Source organism: Tamandua tetradactyla, chromosome 15, assembly GCF_023851605.1.
Source record: "Tamandua tetradactyla isolate mTamTet1 chromosome 15, mTamTet1.pri, whole genome shotgun sequence".
In the NCBI taxonomy this organism is placed as follows: Eukaryota; Metazoa; Chordata; class Mammalia; order Pilosa; family Myrmecophagidae; genus Tamandua; species Tamandua tetradactyla.
In genome coordinates this window covers 76,694,797-76,706,959 of record NC_135341.1, presented here as the reverse complement: position 1 = coordinate 76,706,959, position 12,163 = coordinate 76,694,797, and the positions used below count along the sequence as shown (strand labels likewise).

The 12,163-nt window shown below is 39.8% G+C and overlaps 1 long non-coding RNA gene across 1 annotated transcript in view; it reads left to right on the top strand.

Moving 5' to 3' along the window:
* LOC143658064 (uncharacterized) overlaps positions 1-9,132 on the top strand; it is an 82,092-nt gene extending 72,960 nt beyond the window's left edge. Inside the window, exons 2-3 of the long non-coding RNA XR_013163109.1 lie at positions 7,729-7,902; positions 9,060-9,132. This is a non-coding gene — a long non-coding RNA (uncharacterized LOC143658064). The remainder of the gene's footprint in view (positions 1-7,728; positions 7,903-9,059) is intronic.
* The last annotated feature ends 3,031 nt before the right edge of the window (positions 9,133-12,163 follow it).

The window sequence follows — 12,163 nt, the reverse complement described above, 5'->3', positions numbered from 1 at the left end:
GTGCAAATGTCCGTTTGTGTCTTTGTCCTTAAGTCCTTTGAGTAGATACCTAGCAATGGTATTGCTGGGTCATATGGCAATTCTATATTCATTTTTTGAGGAACCGCCAAACTGCCTTCCACAGTGGTTGCACCATTTGACATTCCCACCAACAGTGGATAAGTGTGCCTCTTTCTCCGCATCCTCTCCAGCACTTGTCATTTCTGTTTTGTTGATAATGGCCATTCTGGTGGGTGTGAGATGATAGCTCATTGTGGTTTTGATTTGCATTTCTCTAATGGCCAGGGACATTGAGCATCTCTTCATGTGCCTTTTGGCCATTTGTATTTCCTCTTCTGAGAGGTGTCTGTTCAAGTCTTTTTCCCATTTTGTAATTGGGTTGGCTGTCTTTTTGTTGTTGAGTTGAACAATCTCTTTATAAATTCTGGATACTAGACCTTTATCTGATATGTCGTTTCCAAATATTGTCTCCCACTGTGTAGGCTGTCCTTCTACTTTCTTGATGAAGTTCTTTGATGCATAAAAGTGTTTAATTTTGAGGAGCTCCCATTTATTTCTTTCTTTCTTCAGTGCTCTTGCTTTAGGTTTAAGGTCCATAAAACCGCCTACAATTGTAAATTTCATAAGATATCTCCCTACATTTTCCTCTAACTGTTTTATGGTCTTAGACCTAATGTTTAGATCTTTGATCCATTTTGAGTTAACTTTTGTATAGGGTGTGAGATACGGGTCCTCTTTCATTCTTTTGCATATGGATATCCAGTTCTCTAGGCACTATTTATTGAAGAGACTGTTCTGTCCCAAATGAGTTGGCTTGACTGCCTTATCAAAGATCAAATGTCCATAGATGAGAGGATCTATATCTGAGCACTCTATTCGATTCCATTGGTCAATATATCTATCTTTATGCCAGTACCATGCTGTTTTGACCACTGTGGCTTCATAATATACCTTAAAGTCAGGCAGCATGAGACCTCCAGCTTTGTTTTTTTTCCTCAAATACTTTTAGCAATTCAGGGCACCCTGCCCTTCCAGATAAATTTGCTTATTGGTTTTTCTATTTCTGAAAGTAAGTTGTTGGGATTTTGATTGGTAGTGCGTTGAATCTGTAAATCAATTTAGGTAGAATTGACATCTTAACTATATTCAGTCTTCCAATCCATGAACATGATATGCCCTTCCATCTATTTAGGTCTTCTGTAATTTCTTTTAACAGTTTCTTGTAGTTTTCTTTGTATAGGTCTTTTGTCTCTTTAGTTAAATTTATTCCTAGGTATTTTATTCTTTTAGTTGCAATTGTAAATGGGATTCGTTTCTTGATTTCCCCCTCAGCTTGTTCATTGCTAGTGTATAGAAATGCTACAGATTTTTGAATGTTGATCTTGTAACCTGCTACTTTGCTGTACTCATTTATTAGCTCTAGTAGTTTTGTTGTGGATTTTTCAGGGCTTTCGACATATAGTATCATATCATCTGCAAACAGTGATAGTTTTACTTCTTCCTTTCCAATTTTGATGCCTTGTATTTCTTTTTCTTGTCTGATTGCTCTGGCTAGAACCTCCAACACAATGTTGAATAACAGTGGTGATAATGGACATCCTTGTCTTGTTCCTGATCTTAGGGGGAAAGTTTTCAATTTTTCCCCATTGAGGATGATATTAGCTGTGGGTTTTTCATATATTCCCTCTATCATTTTAAGGAAGTTCCCTTGTATTCCTATCTTTTGAAGTGTTTTCAACAGGGAAGGATGTTGAATCTTGTCAAATGCCTTCTCTGCATCAATTGAGATGATCATGTGATTTTTCTGCTTTGATTTGTTGATATGGTGTATTACATTAATTGATTTTCTTATGTTGAACCATCCTTGCATACCTGGGATGAATCCTACTTGGTCATGATGTATAATTCTTTTAATGTGTTGCTGGATTCGATTTGCTAGAATTTTGTTGAGGATTTTTGCATCTATATTCATTAGAGAGATTGGTCTGTAGTTTTCTTTTTTTGTAATATCTTTGCCTGGTTTTGATATGAGGGTGATGTTGGCTTCATAGAATGAATTAGGTAGCTTTCCCTCCACTTCGATTTTTTTGAAGAGTTTGAGCAGGGTTGGTACTAATTCTTTCTGGAATGTTTGGTAGAATTCACATGTGAAGTCGTCTGGCCCTGGACTTTTCTTTTTGGGAAGCTTTTGAATGACTGATTCAATTTCTTTACTTGTGATTGGTTTGTTGAGGTCATCTATTTCTTCTTGAGTCAAAGTTGGTTGTTCATGCCTTTCTAGGAACTTGTCCATTTCATCTACATTGTTGTGTTTATTAGTGTAAAGTTGTTCATAGTATCCTGTTATTACCTCCTTTATTTCTGTGAGGTCAGTGGTTATGTCTCCTCTTCCATTTCTGATCTTATTTATTTGCATCCTCTCTCTTCTTCTTTTTGTCAATCTTGCTAAGGGCCCATCAATCTTATTGATTTTCTCATAGAACCAACTTCTGGTCTTATTGATTTTCTCTATTGTTTTCATGTTCTCAATTTCATTAATTTCTGCTCTAATCTTTGTTATTTCTTTCCTTTTGCTTGCTTTGGGGTTAGTTTACTGTTCTTTCTCCAGTTCTTCCAAGTGGACAGTTAATTCCCGAATTTTTGCCCTTTCTTCTTTTCTGATATAGGCGTTTAGGGCAATAAATTTCCCTCTTAGCACTGCCTTTGCTGCATCCCATAGCTTTTGATATGTTGTGTTTTCATTTTCATTCTCCTAGAGATATTTACTAATTTCTCTTGTGATTTCTTCCTTGACCCACTGGTTGTTTAAGAGTGTGTTGTTGAGCCTCCACGTATTTGTGAATTTTCTGGCACTCTGCCTATTATTGATTTCCAACTTCATTCCTTTATGATCCGAGAAAGTGTTGTGTATGATTTCAATCTTTTTAAATTTGTTGAGACTAGCTTTGTGACCCAGCATATGGTCTATCTTTGAGAATGATCCATGAGCACTTGAGAAAAACGTGTATCCTGTTGTGGGGTGTAATGTCCTATACATATCTGTTAAGTCTAGCTCATTTATTGTAATATTCAAATTCTCTGTTTCTTTATTGATCCTCTGTCTAGATGTTCTGTCCATTGATGAGAGTGGCGAATTGAAGTCTCCAACTATTATGGTAGATGTGTCTGTTTCCCTTTTCAGTAATTGCAGTGTATTCCTCACGTATTTTGGGGCATTCTGATTCGGTGCGTAATAATTTACGATTGTTATGTCTTCTTGTTTAATTGTTCCTTTTATTAGTAGATAGTATCCTTCTTTGTCTCTTTTAACTGTTTTACATTTGAAGTCTAATTTGTTGGATATTAGTATAGCTACTCCTGCTCTTTTCTGGTTGTTATTTGCATGAAATATCTTTTCCCAACCTTTTACTTTCAGCCTATGTTTATCTTTGGGTCTAAGATGTGTTTCCTGTAGACAGCATATAGAAGGATCCTGTTTTTTAATCCATTCTGCCAGTCTATGTCTTTTGATTGGGGAATTCAGTCCATTAACATTTAGAGTTATTACTGTTTGGATAATATTTTCCTCTACCATTTTGCCTTTTGTATTATATATATCATATCTGATTTTCCTTCTTTCTACACTCTTCTCCATACCTCTCTCTTCTGTCTTTTCGTATCTGACTCTAGTGCTCCTTTTAGTATTTCTTGCAGAGCTGGTCTCTTGGTCACAAATTCTCCTAGTGACTTTTTGTCTATAAATGTTTTAATTTCTCCCTCATTTTTGAAGGACAATTTTGCTGCATATAGAAGTCTTGGTTGGCAGTTTTTCTCCTTTAGTAATTTAAATGTATCATCCCACTGTCTTCTTGCTTCCATGGTTTCTGCTAAGAAATCAACACATAGTCTTATTGGGTTTCCCTTGTATGTGATGGATTGTTTTTCTCTTGCTGCTTTCAAGATCCTCTCTTTCTCTTTGACCTCTGACATTCTAACTAGTAAGTGTCTTGGAGAACGTCTATTTGGATCTATTCTCTTTGGGGTGCGCTGTACTTCTTGGATCTGTAATTTTAGGTCTTTCATAAGAGTTGGGAAATTTTCAGTGATAATTTCTTCCATTAGTTTTTCCCCTCCTTTTCCCTTCTCTTCTCCTTCTGGGACACCCACAACACGTATATTTGTGTGCTTCATATTATCATTTAGTTCCCTGAGTCCCTGCTCAAATTTTTCCTTTCTTTTCCCTATAGTTTCTGTTTCTTTTTGGATTTCAGATGTTCCATCCTCCAGATCACTAATTCTAGCCTCTGTCTCTTGAAATCTACCATTGTAGGTTTCCATTGTTTTTTTAATCTCTTCTACTGTATCTTTCATTCCCATAAGTTCTGTGATTTGTTTTTTCAGACTTTCCATTTCTTCTTTTTGTTCATCCCATGCCTTCTTCATGTCCTCCCTCAATTTATTGATTTGGTTTTTGAAGAGGTTTTCCATTTCTGTTCGTATATTCAGAATTAGTTGTCTCAGCTCCTGTATCTCATTTGAACTATTGGTTTGTTCCTTTGACCCAGCCATATCTTCAATTTTCCTGGCGTGATCCGTTATTTTTTGCTGGCATCTGCGCATTTAATTAGATTTCCCTGAGTGTGGGACCCAGCAGGTTGAAAGAGTTTCCTGTGAAATCTCTGGGCTCTGTTTTTCTTATCCTGCCCAGTATGTGGCGCTCGTCTGTCTGCGGGTCCCACCAGTAAAAGATGCTGTGGCTCCTTTAACTTTGGAAGACTCTCGCTGTGTGGGAGGGTCGCCAGCCAAAGCGGCTTGGGGGAGTGCTGCTCCAAATCTCCCAGCTGGCCCGGGAATCCGCGTGTTGGGGGGGGCGCCGGCCGCCGCAGCTTGAGGGGACCGCCTGCCCAAATCTCCCAGCCGGCCCGGGAAGGAGGGAGGGATGGGCTCCGGCCGCCAGCCGCCACGGCCCAGGGAAGCGTGCGCCCCTCGGGGATCTCACCGCAGCGGATTCTCCCAGCCAGTTCCGCCGTTCCAGAATGGGGTACGCTGTCTTTTTGGTTTCTGTCGTGGCTCCGGGAGCTGTTCTGTACCATTTCTGTTTCTTTAGTAGCTGTTCTGGAGGAGGAACTAAGACCCACGTGTCTTACTAAGCCACCATCTTCTCCGGAAGTCTATCCTACATTTTTAATAACAGTTTTAGGAGACAGAAATTTGGGCCGATAGGCCATCTGATCTTTTGCTTCACAACTAGCTTTCATATATGCCAGGTTCTAAGACTAGATGAAACATGAGATAAGCATGACCTGTTCTCACTCTTTCTCTTCTGAAGAAATTCCTGATGTCTTAGGAGTTAGTCATTTGAATGCATCAGGCAGAAAACTCACTGCCTTTGTCCAGTAACACTAGTATGTACCAGGCCCTTTGCTAAAGTAAAGAAATGAAGAAGACAGGACAAGATTCGTTTTTCAAGGCTTGGCCCAAAATACTCTCTCTGCAAAGCTTGGCAGCAACAATGTTGAATGGCCATACAGCTCATTTACTTTTCTTCATGTGCTACTGGAACAATAACTTCCTAGCTTCCCTTACAGTTAGATTTGGGTCATCTGACTGAATTCTGACCAATGGAATTTGGGTAGATGTAATGTCTGTGTGGAAGCCTGGCCATCAACCCCCTGGACAGTACTCTACATTTCCTCTTTTTGGTCTGAGATGTCTTTAGAGGACATGTGTTGAAGATGGTGAACTGACATGCTGGAAGGAGCATGGGTCCCTGAATGGAGCAGACCCACCCTGTCTGGCCCCTTTGAACTGTGATGGAAGCAAACAATTAACATTTATTGTATGAATCCACTGTTAATTTGGACAGTCACTTCCCTTCCCTCTAAAACTAATATAAGAGTTTCTTAAATTGACACAATTCAGTCAGGGTCCACTCAGTAGACCAAAAGCACACTAAAAGTTTTTTGAATAGAGGGAACGTAATATATAGAATTGTTTATTTAACATAAGAATTACTGATTTTAATTGTTAACTGAAAGAGTAAAAGGAGCATATTAAGGTATTAAAGAAGTAGCAACTGCAGGAGGTGGCTAACACCCCTGGGACTGAGGGAACAAAATGGGTTCAAACTAAGAAAGGGGCTGAGATTGGCTGGTACTGGTGTCTCTAGAATAACAATGAGGTTGGTTCTGTGGGTGTTGCAGAAACTGCAAAATGGATTGTGCTGCTGCTACTGGACTTGCTGCTACCTGAGTAAATAAATGTGGCTGGGGTGATGCTGACAGGAATAAGAAAAGAAGCTGAAAACAGGAAGGAACAAGTCTATTCTTCTTTTTCCAGTTTTTTGATTCTCCCTCTAGTGTCACCTGTTGAGGGAACTTAACAGAGAGCAAACTGGAGAAGCAGAAATGTGGCTTGTAGAGTCCCAGTCCCAGGAGCAAAAAATGGAGTATGGAAGCATGGGTTTGTAGCTGAAAGGCAAAAAATTTAATAACTGGCCCACCATACCAGGGAATGATCTCTCTGTCCCACATCTCAGTAGTTTATCTACTTTATTTAATGACACATATCACCTTTTACCCCGAAAAGGAGTTCTTTAGATATGCCTTAGTGCTCTAATTCAAATGTAAATTCCTTTAAAAGAAAGATGAGTGGCTGATTCATCTCTGCATGCTTTTTCATACTTTTCTGATGCCCCTTAGCACAATAGTCACATATAGTTGGTATGCAATAATTTTGTCAAATGAATGCATTTTACCCCAAAATGAGTGAAGTGGAAAATGGTTATTTGGAAGCAAGAAGTGAGACAAAGTCCAGCCATAATGAAATTTGTGATTGAATAGAATTTGGACCATTAGATACTTGACAATGCTTATGAAAAGCAGGGTCACACCAAATTTATGAGGGCACTGTGATATTTAACCAGAGGTGTCTGGAAACCCTGCTGTTACTTGGTATTGGCTACTTAACTGGCAAGAAGAGAGGTAGAGAGTAGAACAGGGCCTGTCTTAGGCACCTTGCTTCTCCTGAATCTCTTCATAAACTCCTCAGAATGCTATGGACCAGTTCTTAGGTTCTAAGCAGTTAGAGGTGGCAGAGACCCTAGAGACCTGATTGCCCGGTTACTATTTATGCATCGCTAATTATCTCCAAACATAGTGTCATAAAACAACAACAATTTTATTATGCTCATGAATTCTGTGGGTTAGGAATTCAGAAAGGGCATAGTGGGTATGGCTTGTCTTTGCTTAAGAATGTCTGGAGTCTTGGTTAGGGCGTCTCTATAATTGGAGATGACTTCATGAGTGAAAGCTAGAACAATCAGGGGACATCTTCACTACATATCTGATGATTGATGCTGCTTGTCTGGTAGAACCTCAGCTGGGGCTCCAGCTGGCTCCTATTTTTGGCCACTCCGCATGGCCTGGACTTCCTCACAGCCTCACAATATTCCAAATTCTTACATGATAGCTGAGGGGTCTTAAAGCAAGTGTCCCTTAGAAGAGGTTGAAACTGTTTAGCTTTTTATGTTCTACCCCCAGAAGTCATGCAGTGCCACTTCTGCCTCATTCTATTGTTTACAATTGAGCTACAAGCTCACCCATATTTAAAAAGAGAGTCCCATCTTAATGAGATGAGTGTCAATATTATCAATTACAGAAAAGCATATGGGGTGGAATACATTGTTGAGGATATGTTTGGAAAATATAAATTGTCATAGGTTTTAAATCCATTCTCCATACTTTCCAGATGAGGAGACTTGAGACCCAGAGAACTTGGGAAGCCGCTTATAAAGGGCCTTCAGTTAGTTCTCAGAGATCCCATCCTTTGTGAAACTCAGAGGACAAGGAGAATATACAGACTTATCCTGTATAAGGCTGAGAAGCACAGACTACAGCTGTACTGAGGGAATCTCTCTGCCAGGTAAGTCTGGGCCAATGCCTCAAAGCTGTTTCAAAGAGAAAAAGATAACTGGTATTGTTTGAATACACTGACTTCATGTTACTGAAGTTCTGTAACTCAGAAATAAATGCTGGGCAATGAGTGTCATTGGAAAGGATTGCAGTGATTACAGTGAGAAATCAGGTACTGGAGCCAAACCCCTGCCCCCACTCTAAATAGTGATTAAACTGTAGAGGCAAGGCAGAGCCCCAGTAGCACCAGCTTGGTTGTCACACACTCCACTGACAAGCAGAGGTGGTTGGTAGAAGGGATGAATAAATGAAAAACTATTCTTTCACTCCTGGCTTTGAATTTTGAATGATAACTTCTCCTTTCATCAAAACAGACAATATAGAGAGAAATAATAGGGTCTATAGGATTTTTTTTTTCATGGGTAGGCACCGGGAATCAAACCCAGGTCTCTGGCATCACAGGTGAGAACTCTGCCTGCTGAGCCACTGTGGCCCACCCACCTACGGGAATTTAACAAAGCTAAAAGGAACTCTAGATTTTAGGGAAACTTGTTTTATTGTGTCTACCAGTGTCCTTCTCTTAGAATGTGGAGGGATGTAAAGTGTTTTACATTAATCACTAAGAACAACAGCAGGAAAAACAAGACTTGTTGCTATTTATTTAGGGCCACCAAAGATCACACCTATGCTGAGTGATTTGTGTGTATCATCTGTAGCAGATGCTCAGATTACCTTCAGTCCCTTTATTGTTTTCTTGCACACTGTCTTCTGGCATGCTGTCACTCCCTAAAACTGCATCTTTTTTTTTTGTTGGAGGGCTGCCCTTAGGCTACTAGTCCATTTTTCTGGCCATACAGAGAGATGGAAGTTCCTGAGAATTTAATATCCCTGGAGACAGCATTTAAGCAATGAATTATAGGTGTGGAAATATAATTACTTTAGGGGTATAAATACTCCGGCTCCCTTGCTTCTCCTCTGTGTTGTTACCTACACTCTTCTCCAGAGAATACCTGTGGGGGTGAGCTAAAGTTGCTCTCTCTGAGATGGTTTGATATCTTTCTCTTGTTTGACCTACTTCTCGTCCCTGTTCAAATTCCCTACTCCTCTACTGGGTTTTTTCTGATGACACAGCCCAATAAATAATCTTTACCCAAATTCTAATTTCAGGGCTTGCTTCAGGGGGCCCAACCTAAGATGCTACCTTATCTAACCTTCACAGCCACCTCCATGAGATCAGTAGGTAGGTGTGTCCCCATTTCACAAGCATGGAAACTTTGGCTTTGAGTAGATCTGCCAAATCACATAAGTTAGTTGCTTTCTTGACTTTTAGACCAGTCCTTCTCTGCTATATCATACTTCCTCAAAGACACAACTTATCTTAATTCCCTTTCTACCTCTCATTTGCCTCAGGTTTTCCTGAATATTTTTACATTATTCCTAAAAGAAGCCCCATGCCCATTAGCAGTCAAGCCCCATTTTCCTGAATTTCTTGATTTATAACATTGATGTCCCTATTATTTCCTCTTGTGGGATTGGCAAGTCTGGATTTTCACCAGAAAAATGAATGAGACAGAGGAGATAATCTTCATGTTCCCATCTCATGACATAATGAGGTAAATTAGAGAGAGGCCCAAATCCTTTGACACTCCTATTATTGAAGGCTGAATTTGGACTAACCCATGGCAGTTATGAACAATTCAGCATGGTGAATGTGATCTGGGACTAGCTTCAAAAAAGACTGGCAGCTTCTATCTTGGCCTTTTGGAGCCCTGAGTTGCCAGATGGGAAGTTCCACTGCCCGAGCCCGACATGCTATAAAGGTGCTATAGGCCATGTGTAGAAAGAGATATCCAGCCAGCCACTAACTTTTTTAGTTATCCCAGCAGAGACCTCAGATACTGGGGAAGAGAGATGAGCTATCTTTGCTATGCCTTGTCTGAATTGCTCACCCACAGAAACCATGATCATAACAAATGGTGGTTTTCATGCCACTAAATTTTAAGCGTAACATTTATTTTGTTTTGCAGCATAAACACCTGGAACACCCAGGCATATCAGATGGTGTAGAAAGCACCTTTATTAGCATATAGCAGCAAATACATCTCTAGAACAGGAATCCCCTCGGGCCATTCCCCCTGTTCCGCAGTCTTTCTCATTTTGGTCTTTGTTGGAAACAGCAAAATCTTTTTTAAGCATCACTCATTCACAGCCACATGCAGCTTCTAACTTCACACTTGATCCGAGGCATGGATATGCTATTTGGGAGAAGCTAGTCTTGGGTAAAACAAATGTCTTGGGAACTGATTTCTTCCAGCAGTGCTGAGCCCTGGTCTTTTTACTTTCTAGTTACACTATGTTTTGGCTTACTATTGCTGCTGGAATGCAATATATCAGAAATGGGTTGGCTTTTATAAAAGAAATTTATTAAGTTGCAAGTTTACAGTTTTAAAGCCATAAAAATGTCCAAACTAAGCATCCAGAGAAAGATACCTTGACTCAGGAAAGGCCCACAGACCCCGAACACCAACATCGTATGGGAAGGCACATAGCAGGCATCTACTGGGGGTTTTGCTTCTGGTTTCAAAGAGCATCCCTGGGGGCATTTATTTTCTGCATCTCCAAACTTCTGGATCTTGTGTTGGAAGCTTCTTCCAAAATGGTTTCCTCGTAAAGGACTCCAGTAAGCAACCCCATCTTGAATGGGTAGAACCACATCTCCATGGAAATAACCTAATCAGAACTTTCTACCCACAATTGGGTGGGTCACATATCCATGGAAACAACATAATGAAAAAGATCCCACCCAACAATATTGAATCAGGATTAAAGAACATGTCTTTTCATGGGTTCACAACAGTTTCAAACTGGTACACCCTATACTTAAGTTTCCTTGGCTGCTCAAGCAAATACCAGGAAATGGGTCTGGTTAAACAATAGGAATTTATATACTCATGGTCTTGAGGTTAGGACAAAGTCCAAATTAAGGCATCATCAAGGGGTGCTTTCTCCCAAAAGATAGTGGTGTTCTGGGGCTGGCTGTTGGCAATCTTTGGTCCTTAGCTTGTCGCAATGCAAGGTACATGGCAATGTCTCCTGTCTCTCCCTTCTCTTCTGGGTTCTGTGATGTTCAGTTTCTAGTGCCTACTCAGTGGCTTTCTCTCTCTCTGACTAAATTTCATTCTGCTTATAAAAGACTCTAGTAATAGGATTAAGACCCATGCTGGTTAAGGTGGGCCATACTTTAACTGAAGTAACTTCATCAAAGCCTTCTGCTTACAGTGGGTTAATACCCACAGGAATGGATTAGGTTTAAGAACATGTTTTTCTGGGGTACATCAGCTCCAAATGATCATGCCCTATAATTGTTTTTAGCTGCTATGGAGCCTCAACACTTCAGTGCATGATGAGATGGTGTGTTCTTATGCGAAGGGAAGGCACTACTGAAACATTTGCTTCTGTCTTAACTTTGCTACTTGTTACCTTGGAAACAAGTCACAAAATTCTCTTAGTTTCATTTTCTTACCTCTAAAATGGGATGGTTATTGTGTAAAAGTTTTGTGGCCACTCCAGGAGAATAATGTGTTCCCAGGGTTGGGTTCCTGTGGCACTTTGTACATACCCATATTATCACTTATATCACTAACATTACACATATATTCTATTCATATTAGACAGTGTTGGTGCCATGGGAGAAACATTATATACGTTTTTGAGCTTCAGAGTCACACAGACGTGGGTTTGCCATTAGTAGCTTTGAAACCTTGGACAAAGGCTTTACCTTCTTAAATTCAAGCTTTCTTTACATGCAAAATGAAAATTGACACACGTACATCATATGGGTATACTGAAGACAATGGTATATAATGATTATTTAATAATAAATAGTAGTAAATATTATTATTCTGCTTCTCTTCTTATCATGAAGACATTTCCCTTAAAAAACAATTCATGAGACTGTTTACATCTACTTACATTTTAATTGGCCTGAAGCAAAACTTATGACTTTAAAAACAGGCAGCTTAAAGAATGTTATAAATGACAGCATCCAGAGTAAAAGAGCACACTCTCATTTCATCTATGAATTCACTCAAATGTAAACATTTGCCACATCACAGACAAAAGTTTGCAACTCACACTCCTCTCTCCACCAAATCCCAGCCAGCTAAAGAATACAAAGGTATTGCATGTAAAGCTAGTAGGCCTTCACCACTTTCATCTGAGGTCATCCTATCCACCCTCAAAAGTTTTTGAAAAGAGAAATGCAGCAGAGA